Below are 13,891 nucleotides of genomic sequence, written 5' to 3' on the forward strand. Positions count from 1 at the left end.
ATATGATTTGCCAACGTTTTCTCCCATTCTAAAAGTTGTCTTTTCACTCTCTGGATGTTTTCTGATGCTCAAACATTTTTTCTTTAATTTTATTAAGGTGTGATTTATCCATTTCTTTCTCTTTTTTGTGTGTGTTCATGCTTTAGAGTCATGTCTGACCAGATCATTATTATTTTTGTGTTAACTTCAGCACTCACCATAATGACTTTCACATAACTGGCCTGTTCTGTATTTCTACAATTTTTTAAATGTTTTATTATTTTTAAAGATTTCATTTATTTATTCATGAGAGACAGACAGAGAGAGAGAGAGAGAGAGAGAGAGGCAGAGACACAGTCAGAGGGAGAAGCAGGCTCTCTGCAAGGGTCCTGATGCAGGACTCGATCCCGGACCTGGGATCACACCCTGAGCCAAAAGCAGATGCTCAGCTGCTAAACCACCCAGGCATCCCTACAAAATTTGTTTAAAACTGAGTTTTGTTCTGTCCTAATATGGTATGGGCTCAATCTAATGATCATTAGCATGTTTGAGCATCCTTTAAGTGACTTTCTTTATTCTTTAATATTAAAAGTGATCTGAGTACTTTCAAAGGGATATGTGTAAGTTTTCAAGGTATCCAATTTACTAGAAGCTTAATATATTGGGACTAGAAATATATTTGAGATCTCATATCCCAACTTCTACCAATGCAGGGATTCCCTTTGATTCTGTTCCTCATGGGTGACCATCACACTTGAATTCTTCCAGTGACAAGGAGACCCATGCCTCAGAAGGGTCATGTTGTGTAACTGAACAGCATTAATTGTTATAAAACTTTTCAAAAATGATATAAACTCAAGGGTGCCTAGAACACACAGTTGGTTAAGTGTCTGACTCTTGGTTTTCACCTAGGTCATGATCTCAGAGTCCTGAGATCAAGCTGAGCACAGAGCCTGCTTAAGACACTTTGTCCCTCTGCCTGTCCCCCACCCCAATCTCCCACTCTCTCTTTCTCAAATAAATACATCTTTTCAAAAAAGATATAAACTCTAACATATTTCAACATTATTCCATTTGACCTACTTTTACTATCCAAAGCTACACAATATGAAGGTATATTTTTAAGGTAGTGTGTCAGATATGCAAAATTATACAGTGTCTTTCTTATGTATTCAAGCTAAACAGTTACCATACCAATAGCTCTTAGTTATTTCTAATTTGGATTCTAGATATTTCATCCTCCAGATTACCGTCCTCTAATAAAATTTCATTTTGTCTCAATGTTCTTCAAGTGTAGGAGTCAGAATAAAACAAAATGCTCAACTATGATCAAAGGCAAGAGATGTAATTATTTGTACATCATGATTTTATTAATGAAACTCTTGTTGCTAACTTCCTTATTAGTGAGCCTCATTTAGATGAAGCCTGTTTTATGTACTGTCATTTATTTTTGCCCTAGTGACAATACCAACTCCCAAGGAGAGCTCTATGTCTCTGCATGTGAATTAAGGTGTTTTTCCCCCATTCTGAAGTATATTATCAGGGCCTCCAGGACCACACAAGGAAGGTTTACAATACCTTACAAGGAAAATGTACTATTTTAACATCAGACTACCTGAAACCTATTGTATCTTGGCTGTAAAATGGATATTATTTGTGTGTCAGTTTCTGATTTATTCTTTTAGAATATATTGGCTTATGCCTACTCTGCATCTAACCAAGAGGATGAATTATCTCTCCTCATAGTCTTATATTTTCCTCTATCTAGACTTTCTTTGTAGCAGTATAGTGTGTGTGTGTGTGTGTGTGTGCATGCGCGCATGTGTGAGAGAATGTGTTAATGTGTGGAGAAGAATATCATTTCTACATGTAGTCACAAACAGCAATAAAATGAGACTACATGGAGTTTCATCCAAACAGGCATCAAATTTTATTCTCTTGGTTGCTAACTGTATTTCTGGGGTTGTTTTTTTTTTTAAGATTTTTTAAAAGATTTTATTTTACCTAACTATATTTCTTTTAAAATCTGAGTGATGATATTTTTTCCTATTTTTTTAAAATGCAAAAAAATATGCAAACATAAAATTTATCATCTTAACAATTTTTAAGCATACAATTCAGTGTATCATATATGTGCATAGTGCGTAACCCTCACCACCACCCATCCCTAGAACTCTCTCCATCTTGTAAAGCTGCAATTCTGTTCCCGTTAAACAATAAACTCCCTCCATTGTTTCTCCCCAGTCCCTGAGAAACAACATTCTACATTCTCTCTCTGATATGGCTGCTCTGATGACCTCATGTGTGATAGAAAGAGAGAGAGAGAAAGAGAGGGAGGGAGACTGGTTTATTTCACTTAGCATAATGTTCTTAAAGCTCATCCATGTTGTAGCATATGTCAGAGTTTCCTTCCTTTTTAAGGCTAAATAATACTCCCTTGTTTGTATATGCTACATTTTACTTATCTATTCACCTGTCAATAGAAACTTGGATTGTTTCCATGTTGTAACTATTATAAATAGTGCTGCTGCAAACATGAGTGTACAAATCCTATTTTCAATTTCTTAGAGTATATAGATGGAAATGGAATTGGAGGATCATATCATAATTATATTTTTAATTTTCTGAAGAACTGTCATACTATGTTTTCCATAGCAACTGCACCACTTTGCATTCCCCTCAACAGTCTGCAAGGGTTCTAATTTCTCTCCACATTTTCACCACCACTTGTTTGTTTCTGTATTATTATTTTTTAATAATAGTCATCCTAATGGATGTGAGATAGTATCTCATTGTAGTTTTTTTAATATATATATATTTAAAAATTTTTTAATTTTTATTTATGATAGTCACAGAGAGAGAGAGAGAGAGAGGCAGAGACACAGGCAGAGGGAGAAGCAGGCTCCATGCACCGGGAGCCCGATGTGGGATTCGATCCGGGGTCTCCAGGATCGCGCCCTGGGCCAAAGGCAGGCGCCAAACCGCTGCGCCACCCAGGGATCCCCTCATTGTAGTTTTGATTTGCATTTCCCTAATGATGAAGCGATTGTTTTTTAAGCTTATTTTGGATGAGGCTTGAGGCTTAACAGGTGTGATGTCTGTCAAAGTCATAACTGGTAGTATTGTTAGAATGTGAATTCATAGGAGGAAAAGTTGGCAATCACTGCAATGATCCATTGGTCAGCTTTGGTGGATTAATATTCCAAGAATTCTCAGTTGCAGGAACAATTGCCTCTGGTTTCTGTCCTTATCTACAAAAGACTTGAAGGGACTTACTCCAATCTCTGGTGAGAATATTCAGAATGAATCAGCATTTGAGTAATGTATATCATTATCAGTATAAAATAATAAAGAATAGACAGAAAATCAGCTTAGGGCAGTGTAAAGCTAATTTTCTGTATGAGTGTGATAAGAAGCAGAGGAAATTCTTCCTGTGTGATATATCAAGGTGATAATGTGCCCCATTAGGACAATTTGTTTTATATTTCTTAAAATAGATATGACTGAGAAAATGACAGATGGAGGTCAGGAAAAAATTCATGAAGTCCTTCACCTTATATTCATAAATCAATGACTTGGTCCCAGAGAGGTGGCTAAAAATATATTTCTCTTTCAGATGAAGGAGATTAGGTTGTGAAAAGAAGAATGTGATAGCTGAAATGACTGAGAACATCACCTCCGTCATTCACACTCTACTATAGCATTATGAGGAACACAAGGAACATGATTTTCTTTTCTTTCACTTTCCAGTAACACGCAGATCTTTCCCTCTGTTTCCCTGTCTCCTCTTCACTTCCCTTCTCTTCCCCTGTCCTCCTCCCCCAAACCCTCTTTCTTTCTCTCACATGCAGGTACAGCTTTCCATTTAATAGATGAAAACCATATGGGTTTATAGTCAGAAAAATAATTGGGTTCAGCCAAATGTTTGGTCTCTGGCAGGGAATAGTTAAGAAATAATTTAAATGAAATTGCACCAAGTATTTTCATGGGGGAAGAATTTGAAAAAAAAAAAATACCCAGAAGAGATTATGTTGAAACAATAGTAATGCCTGAAAAAATAGGCTTTAGATGTTTTTCACTCTTAGAAGGCAATACCAGCATCAACTCCCAGAAGAGATCAGTATGTGAAATGACAATCTTGGGTTGAGAATAAAATCTGTAAAGTTCAATGTGAAATACTGATTTTTTAAAATAATTCCTTTTGAAATATCTGTAATCTTTTAAACTTATAATCAGGTACAACCTAAACTATAATGAAGGTACTTAACATGTCAGGAAACAAGGAGAAAGAGTCAAATGGCAAGGTAGTGTTATGAATTTCTAGTGAGATTTGCACTCTTGCTTCTGTTTTTTATTGCATTCCATAAGCGTCACAGAAAAAAAAATCCTTTAAAGAAATACATTCTACAGCTTATCACTCATGTTGGAGAAAACTCGTTTAATGCTTTTGTTGGCCATGATACTGAAAATAAGTCTTGATTGAAGCAAGCACAGTCATATATTGAAGTACACAAATAGACGCATTTGCTTGGTTTATTCTCCAGCCTTGCTGCACGAATGCAAATGAGCTTTTCCAAGCCCAGTTTCAAGCTGTCAAGTGACAAGGGAGGGGGGACAGGAAAAAAAAAATCAATTGAGTTAACCTAGCACAGAAGTCTACAGATTAATTATGTTTTAAAAAGCTGAAAACAATGTGTTTTTTGTTGGCAACTTGAAAGATTGGTGCCTGAAATACTCCTTAATATTATGTAAACAAATGGAGCTTAATCAATTGCAAGGACAGCAGTCACCATACCCATAAAGGGTATAGAGTAAGGTTGTTATTTTCTTTTCAAATAAATGAATAGGGCACAGAAGACAGGAGTTCTTTTGCAGCTGCAGACTGAATTTATATATTGCTTACAGGATGGTGACAGATTGGCATTGTGACTCCAAATGCCAAGTAGGTATCAGTGTGCTTATTCTTTCTGTGGGGACTCCAGAATCCTAGGGGCTCAAGGGCAGTTAAACAGACAGATTCCCATTTTATCCCTAGCATTTTGTAGTAGAGACATGACCTCCAATGCTTATAAGGCTGTGGAACATCCTCATTACTGTTTTTGGTTCACTTGGATGGATTAAAACCACTTTACTACAGGATTGTTATTCAGCCATCAATTCAGTTAATCAAAAAATATCATTACTTTGGTTCTTGACCCAACTCTGACTTCAATGTTGGGAAATTTACTTACCGGTTAGCTATTTGATGTTGATTGAGAATCCAAGGATGGTTAGCTCTGTATACTTGAATAAGCAGAGAGGTAAAGTTGAGCTCTGACCAATTTAATGGAGGAGCCCTAAACTAACCGTATGGAACTTTGGGAAGTGCAGACTACAGGCCAAGTAGCAAAGGCTGTGCTTTGGAAGATAGAGGGACTCTGAAAATGCCTTTGAGGTCTACCTAGGACATGCAAGCATTAAAGGCTTTTTAGTAATTAAAAAAATACTTGATAATGAAATCCAGAGGAAAGTAAAATGATTTGGTATGGTTTGGAATGGCCCATGTTCACCAATTGGCAGCAAGAAGTTAAGGTGACTAGAAGGAGATGGGGATAAAAGAGGACAAGTTAATTTGCTTGAAACTGAAGGAAGATAACTTCAGTTTTTACAATTTTAGATGAGATCAGAGATGTTGCAGAGATAAGATGCAGGTTTTGTGGAGAAGCACTAAAGATAACTTTCTGAGATTATTTTTACCTTTATGAAATGAAAAATTAGAAGAGAGAATTTGGCAATGCATTGGAAATAGAGGATACTTCGAAGACATTTTCCTGCTTTCAGTTGGAATTCATATGAGTATGTTTAGATTACAGCTGAATATAGAACATTGGCTACAATCTGCAACAGGAAATAGCAAAGAGCGTATTATTAATTAGGACTCTTGTTTTTGCCCAGTGTTTTCCACTTATTTCATTAACAATGTATCTATTACCTTAAACCCCCTACTGATCAGGAATAAGCAAAATTATATATTTTGTTGCATTAACTCATAATTACCTAGCACGTTCATGCTGTATAATCTCAGGTTTCACTTTATTAGTAAATATGCTTTATAATTGTGCAGCCCACACAGCTTCAATTGAAAGGTTTGAATGTGTTTTCCTTCCTGCTTTTATTATATTGACTTTGGTTAATAGCCTCATGCATTTGTTGAATAGGGTCTTAATGCAGATACTTTTTAATTCTTTTTTATCAGATCCGTCCTCATATCCCTATCCTGTAAGGAGTAAACATATCATAAAGAAAAGTCACTGAAAAATATGTGCCCATTAAATTCTGTTGATGAGTACACAAAATGCCTGAGTAACTAAACAATATACAGATATGAAAAATCCCTGTAGTCTTATAATACACACACACAAACATATATATGTATATATGTGTGTGCATGCACACACATATATACAGAGAGACAAGCATACATTTAGATGTGAAGGTTGACATCCTAAAAATAAATTTTCATTCTCACAGTAAGCCAAGTTACAGTACTTTGTTAAGCAAAAGCATTAAATTATTCTCATTTTATGCATTGCCATCTGGCATACTTGTACTTTTTTTGTGAATCACAGAAAAAGCAATTCAAAACCAGACATTAAATAGACTCATAAGTAATTATCGACATATTAAGTAGTTTCTGAAGACAGGTTTGAACACATACATTCCAACAGGATTTTCTTAGGTTGATAGCCATAAGCGTGTTCATTGAGAAAAAATATTTTATAATATTATTGTAAAATAACTTGGCAAACTGTTTCTATGTACATCTGCTTGAATATTCTTAAAACATGCTACATTACAAAAGTAGTTCTGTGATTCATACTCATCCCCTTTTCTGTGACATTTTTCAACATTTTATTAATGGGGAAGGAATCCTCATAATGAAAAAAAAAAAAAGCCTTCATCCTGAAAACACCCAGATTGTTCTGTCATATACATCTTAGGATTCTGCACATTTGGAGGGAGAGTGGGTGGAGTTAATCTACTTTTTTTGTGGAACAGGGCTCATGTCAAAGGGACCACTCAAATGCTCTCCCAATTGCTTGTGAAAATAACATAATGATGTCATGGGAAAACTTATTCCATGTTTTGTATAGTCTTGATCTTAAGAAATATTCCTTTATATTGAACCAAAACAGATGCCCCTGCTAGCACTACTACTCTGCAGGAGACTGTCATGCCACATGGAAGCCATTTGTAATTCTGGTCACACTAGTTTACAGGTTGTTGAGCCTCTTGAAATGTGGTCTTTGGAAACAAGCACAGTATTCCAAATATGGGGTCCAAGAAAGAGAGGTTCTCACTTTCAGTTTTCCTAATAGAAATATTAAAATTATTCACAGACTGCATTTGTCTTGTCTGGAGATACTGCAAACTGTTGCCTAAAATTGATCTTGACTCATTAAGATCATGAATATTTATTAAATGTTTTTTGTCTTCTCATATAGGTGTATCTAAACACAGACATTTGTATTCAACTCTATTAGATCCCATTCTATTAATTGTTTCTGATTTTAACCATTAGGAAATCTTCTTTTAACAACCTCTTTATGTTTCTGACCATAAAAATAAAACATCTTTTAGGACAGAAACAGTGAAAAAGATTGGACAAAATGGACAAATATTAGAAGCAGGGCAAAAAATATATATAAAATGCCTAAAGCATCACCATTACGTGTAATAATTTTATATACTGCCTTTTTTCCACTTAAAATTACTTTATGGGGTGGCTCAGCAGGTTAGCAACTGCCTTTAGCCTAGGGCATGATCCTGGCATCCTGGGATCAAGTCCCGCAACGGGCTCCCTGCATGGAGCCTGCTTCTCCCTCTGCCTGTGTCTCTGCCTCTCTCTCTCTCTCTCTCTCTCTCTCTCTCTCGTGTGTGTCTCATGAATAAATGGATGAAATCTTTAAAAAAATTACTTTATGGATATTTTATTTCACTATTCAATATTCTTTTGAAATCTGATTTCTAGGAAGAACTGAGTAATATTTGACAAAATGGGTATATTTAGTTAAATAGTAGATGGTTATTAAGTGTGTGTCTGTCAATTTTTTTTCTATTGAAAATAATACTACTAAACACATACTTAAAATTTTGTATGCATTTCTCAATAACTTTAGAATAAATTACTGGATATAGACTCCTTAGATTAAAATTGTGGGTATTTAGAGGCAATCTTACTGCATATTGCCAAACTAAAATTCATTCTCAAGGTGAATTTTATTTTCTAATATATAAACCCAAATAATATATATGTGTATATATAGTATTTATAACATATATGTACATATAACCTATAAGTTTATATGTGCATATATACACATGTGTAGATAAGTTTTTGTGTATATACATATATGTGCACTTGTATATGTGTGTGTATAAAGATAGATATAAGAGTAAGTAGAAAGGAGAGAACCTGGAAAGATTCTATCAGGTATTATTATGACCAATCTTATAGCTGACTCTTAACCATGGGGTTGAATTTGTTGCGTCAGGGTTTAAGTGTTCATTGTGCTATCAGACTAGTCCAGAAATTTATACCCTATGTGTGGGATACAAAAGTACTATGATGGACCTGACTTGTTTTTTACCTTCCCTGTTTCTTTGACAAACATTTTGGTAACAATGGAACAATGAAAGTCTAAAATTTTAGTAGGGTATTACCTTTGCATGAAAAGATTCATATGTGAAATTCATCCAGAAGTAACAATAAAACTTCAACCTTTAATGGGCTCTGATAAAAATTGTTGCTGTTATTTTCTGAGAAAACAAATTCTTTGGTTGTTGCAAAGGTTTACTTATAAGCATTGATGGACTGTGCTGGATTAGGCACTATAGTTCATTTAGAGTAATAAAAGAATGTTCCTTTTATTCTGAAGATCTTACTCTCTAAATGGGGATACTGAAAAGTAAACAATGATCTATGCAGTGATATAGATATGCACAGATGTCTGTGTGAGATTCCCTGTGACACTCACTGCTGGCTTTAATCTTCCACTTTAGCATGCTCTTTCTTCCCTCCTCCCTATCTCTGTTCTGTAGTGACTAAAATAGTGTAATGGGACATAAAAGGATAATGGGTGGGCAAACAATGGACAAAGATATCTAATTAAACAGAAGTACACCCTACCCAAGACCCTGTCTTCAAAGAAAATTAAATTTCCTTTAGGCAAGAGCAGTCCAAGAACTTGCAAGCACTTTGCTAATGGCATATCCTGGCACTTGCTTACAACCCTATATACCTGTTCTCTGCTTGCCATTAAGCAGAGAAAGAGGGATATTCTGTGGGGCGGCAGGGGTACCAGACCAGTTCTGATCCCTAAATAAACTGATGTATCTCTGCATTGGCACCACTCATTGCTGATTTACCTGTGAGAATGCCTTTGTTGCACAGTCACTGATGTTTACACATCTAAAATGTGTAAGAGCCAAGAATGCCCACAAGAGATCAGTATCCAGCTCTGCAAGTTAGAGGAGCCACAGGCTTCAGTCTCCACCAAAAAAACTCCTAATATTATTATTTACAAGTCCCACCTTATTGTTTCTATAAAATTGGGAACTATCACTCCTTCTCTGTAGCCTACAGATTGGTAACACAGATTGAGAATTCAAACTATTGTCTGGACATCTGTGAGGGACTAAATGCAGAAAAAGGCTGCAGATGACAATAGTGTTGACCTTCACACCAATAACAAAGGAGATTAGGAAGTAACACAGTTGGGAGTAAAGGATCTGCTATCAGGAGTGGGTGTGAGAAAACCTAGCTACATGGTGAAGAACCAAAGGACCATGGCAATCTAAGTATTTCCTTAGCCACATCACCAATGACTAGTTCACTATGAAGTCTGCACTACACCTTTAGGTTGTGAAGAGAAAAGAACTCTAAAGCAATAGGTGTACATGAGAGGGTAAAGGTGATGGTGGTGAATAGGGTTCTAACAGAGCTTCCTTGCAACTTCTGGGAAGCATCAGCAAACAGGTCTTCATCCAAATCCTTGTAATAGATGAAGTGACTAAGAACTGAATCCTCTAACAGTCAATGAGAACCATTTAAGGAAATAATAGTACATGAAGGAAAGTAAAACAAAAAGTATCCTGAGAGGCAGAAAGAAAGCCACAACACGTGATGTCCTAGAATTCAGGGAAAGAGCATTTTTAAAAACACTGAGTGATTAAAAATATCAAATATTAAGAAGACTCAGAAAAGAGAAGTGATCCTAGCAACAAAGAGTTGATAGATGATCACAGAGAAGGCAAAGCCAGATTGTTGTAAGTTGATGAACAAATAGGAGATGTGAAATAGAGACAGTAAGAATAGACAGTTATTCCAGGATTGCTACATGGAATTTGATGAGGATGAGAGAGACCTGAAGATGTTTAAATGATTATGCGATGCAGTCAATATACGATAGCAAATATTCCCTCTCTCTTTGGTATCATACATGTCAGTCTTAATTCAAGCCCTTCCGTTCTCAAGCAGCATGATTTTGGACATTTCTCTAAGTTGTCTTCTCTTCACCTGTGAATGTGGGTCCACATCCTCTCAACCAATGTCAGCTAATTGTTTTCTTTGAAGTCACTGCAGAAAGAGGGAAAAATCAATGTAGCCAGGTCTCTTAGGAGGTAGCAGGCTATAGATTTGAGAACTCTGGCAAATGAATTAATCTTTCAAAGGGGGAAGGTCTCTCTTAAGCTGTGGTATGTGTAAAAGATAAAAATAAGTGTTCAGGCACATTTACCGTTATGGGTTTGACATTAACAGATTTCTAATTTTAATGGCACTTGTTTGTTCTGAAATAAGAGAATTATCAGCTCCAAGTAGGAAGATGAAGATTTAAAATAGCTAGCAGAGTGATGGTGAGAGAAAGTTTATTGAGACTACAGGGTTGTCAGACTCTGTTGGTGCCCATTTGGTGCCAGAGAAAATCACACTTAAAGAAACAGCACTTTGTGAGGTCCATTTTTCTCTGAACAGTGTCCCTACTCACATTTGGTTAGGGAAGTATCATTGAAATCTACACGGAGAAGGTAGTGGGTCGGAGTGAAATAGGGTATAAATAGATCATGGAAAGTAGAAAGGATATAAGTGTGGAGATCATGGTCAGATAAAAAGCAAGTTGGAATAAAACTAATTTTATTAGTTGGAGAGCTAGGAGGGTGGAAAAACAGGTGTGAAAACAAAACCCAAACCAAGCTAGGGTGTTTATAAGCAGAACTTTTCTAGGAATTACAGATCAGGTATGTATCTGTGTGAGTATATATTTCAGAAGGTTTGAGTCAAAGGTGAGGTCACTCATTTTATCCTTGTTGTCCTTACATAACCATTAATGATTCCTCTTTCATTTTTTTCCATAATCAAACATTTAATAAATTATTTGTAAATTAATAAATACACTAAACCTGAAAAATGTGAAAATGAAGACTATGTTAGTGATCCATAGGTGTGCCGAAGACTCCAACTGCACATAGATATGAATGTTTTATAAATAGCATAATCACTACAGACATACACCCTAGATACACATTGTTAATAATTTCATTTATGCCACTGATTATTCTCAAAAAAGATGAGTTCTACTTAGTTCTAGTTGATGTGTTATAAATCCTAAACTAATGAAGTTTTGCTGTATTTGAGGACTACTCTTTGGCTGATGTACTAATCCATTTGTTTCTTGCTTACATATGCATCCATGAGTAAGCATGTGTGTGTGTTCGTGTGTGTGTGTGTGTGTGTGTGTGTGTGTTTTCTGAAGTTTATAACAACAATACACTGTTAGTGACTGGCACACAAAGTTGTGCAAAATGACTCCTCAGCTGTATTCTAAACTTGCAATTCAGTTGACTTTATTGGCCTCACCCAAGTCTGCACAACTATCACACACAAAAGAAAGGCATCAAGACCCTAAATCAAACTAGTTATTCACAGTATTTTGCTTCAAATAAGATTCATATTTAAACATGAATCAAGAAATTAATATACATGGTATGAGAGATATTTTAGAATCCTATGTTTTGACCCTTTCTTGAAGAAATGTGACACAGAATTTCTGGATAATTTAGAAAAAAAGTTATAACCTTTCTAGCTAGTTTAAAAATGAACATTTTTTTTCTATCAGATTTCTAAATTTATCTTTCTGAATTCATTGGTTTCTAGAACTTTCCATAAACAGTGTTCTGAAATCTAGGAAACTACTGGACACTATGTAAGCCAGACCAAGAATATACTTCAAAGTGTCTTAGATTTGTGTATCAATTTAGGAGAAACAATTGGTTTTGCCAAATCCTGAAATCAGGTGCTGGGAAGAGTATGATATCCCAATCTATATCCCCCTGGGACCACTATGGAGCCTTAAAAAGTTCTGTCTAATGGATAAATGATGCCTATTACCAAAGACTTCTTAAGTGACAACATCTTAACCACTAATCCCTTATATACCAAAGCGGCTGGAGAAGAAGTACACTTTAATTACACGGCACCAAATATAACTACCAATTTATTTTTTATCTGGAAAAAGTATTTTAAGAGGCTCTGAAAGAGGAGAGAAACTAAGAATTGCAAGATTAAAGGGTATTTAAATTTTTAATATTAAATCTTTCACACAAACTTTTTTCTTCTTACATGAAAAGTACTAAATAAGTTACATTTAAATGCCCTACTTATGTAAAAATAAAATTAAGTACTTCGCATTTTAGAGAAACTGGATAAGATTTAAAATATAAGGAACAGGAGTAAAGGATGAGCAGTATATCCAATCCAAATTACATCAAAACCCAAATGTAAAATATAAACAGAACTTACATTTTTCCTAAAAGGAAGTAAATATTCAGCACCAACCCCAGTAGATAAATTACACTGATGAGAAGAAATAGAGATGAACTAAGATTCTTGCTTTGACATATGTAAAAACAGGATGCCTTTCATGTTCATCTAAATGTTTAGGGATGTACTGTTAGAAATGTATATTTCTACTTTAATGGACAGGTCAACTAAGAGATATCACAGTCATTTGAATTAGTTGTCTTCATACTGGGTAGGGCTTGCTTCTCTCTCCTTTTAAGCTTTATCAAGGTATAATAGATATAAACTACAAAAAATTACATTATTGTGTTATTGTATACATTTTGATAAGTTTGGACATAAGCATACACCTATGATATCACCACAATCAAGATCCTAAACATATCAATCTCCTCAATTTCCTTGTGTTCTTTTGTGTGTGTTTGAGTGTGTAAGAACACTTGATGCGACATCAATCTCCAATGTATTTTAAGTACCTAATTCTGTGTTAACTGTATGCACTATGTTGTACAACAGATCTCCAGGACTTACTCATCTTGCATATTTTTAAAGCTTCTTTGCACATGTAAAACATGCCATAAGATGTCCTATATTGCAATGGACAATGTGATTATTTTTAGGTCAACCTTGGCAAACCACATGAGAATCAGTGGCATTAAGGACAAAACTAGGTTCCATATTTTCTTCTTTGTCTCATGTTTTTTTAACACTCAAACTCCTTGACATCTTCTTGGCTGCTATGTGATGCAATTAGAAGTTGATGTCTGAGAATAGTGCTTAGAACTGGGAGGTTTGTGTGATCATCATTTTCTTCACCATATGACTTTTTAGAATCATCTGTAGTTCTTTGTGGGTTTGTTTGTTTGCTTTGTTTGTTTGTTTGTTTCTACAATCAGAACATCAAAGCCCTCTTCTACTTGTGTTGACTTTTCTAGATTGACTTTTACAGATATTTTCTCTTTCTCTTTATGAAGCCAGTTTTCACCAATTGCCGACCATCTGTTGCAGTGGGGTGGAAGGGGAGGATTCATTTCATTTCATAAATTATACTTCCAGTAGTCTGCTGAGAAAGTT

The 13,891-nt window shown here is 35.3% G+C and overlaps 1 long non-coding RNA gene and 1 pseudogene across 1 annotated transcript in view; one reads left to right on the top strand and one right to left on the bottom strand.

Annotated features, from left to right (window-relative positions):
- Positions 1-13,891, top strand: part of LOC140600022 (uncharacterized) — a 252,732-nt gene that overhangs the window by 13,864 nt on the left and 224,977 nt on the right. The gene's annotated exons all lie outside the window — the stretch shown is intronic.
- Positions 13,364-13,891, bottom strand: part of LOC112932141 (E3 ubiquitin-protein ligase Mdm2-like) — a 37,885-nt pseudogene continuing 37,357 nt past the window's right edge.

Source organism: Vulpes vulpes, chromosome 8, assembly GCF_048418805.1.
Source record: "Vulpes vulpes isolate BD-2025 chromosome 8, VulVul3, whole genome shotgun sequence".
Classification (NCBI taxonomy): Eukaryota; Metazoa; Chordata; class Mammalia; order Carnivora; family Canidae; genus Vulpes; species Vulpes vulpes.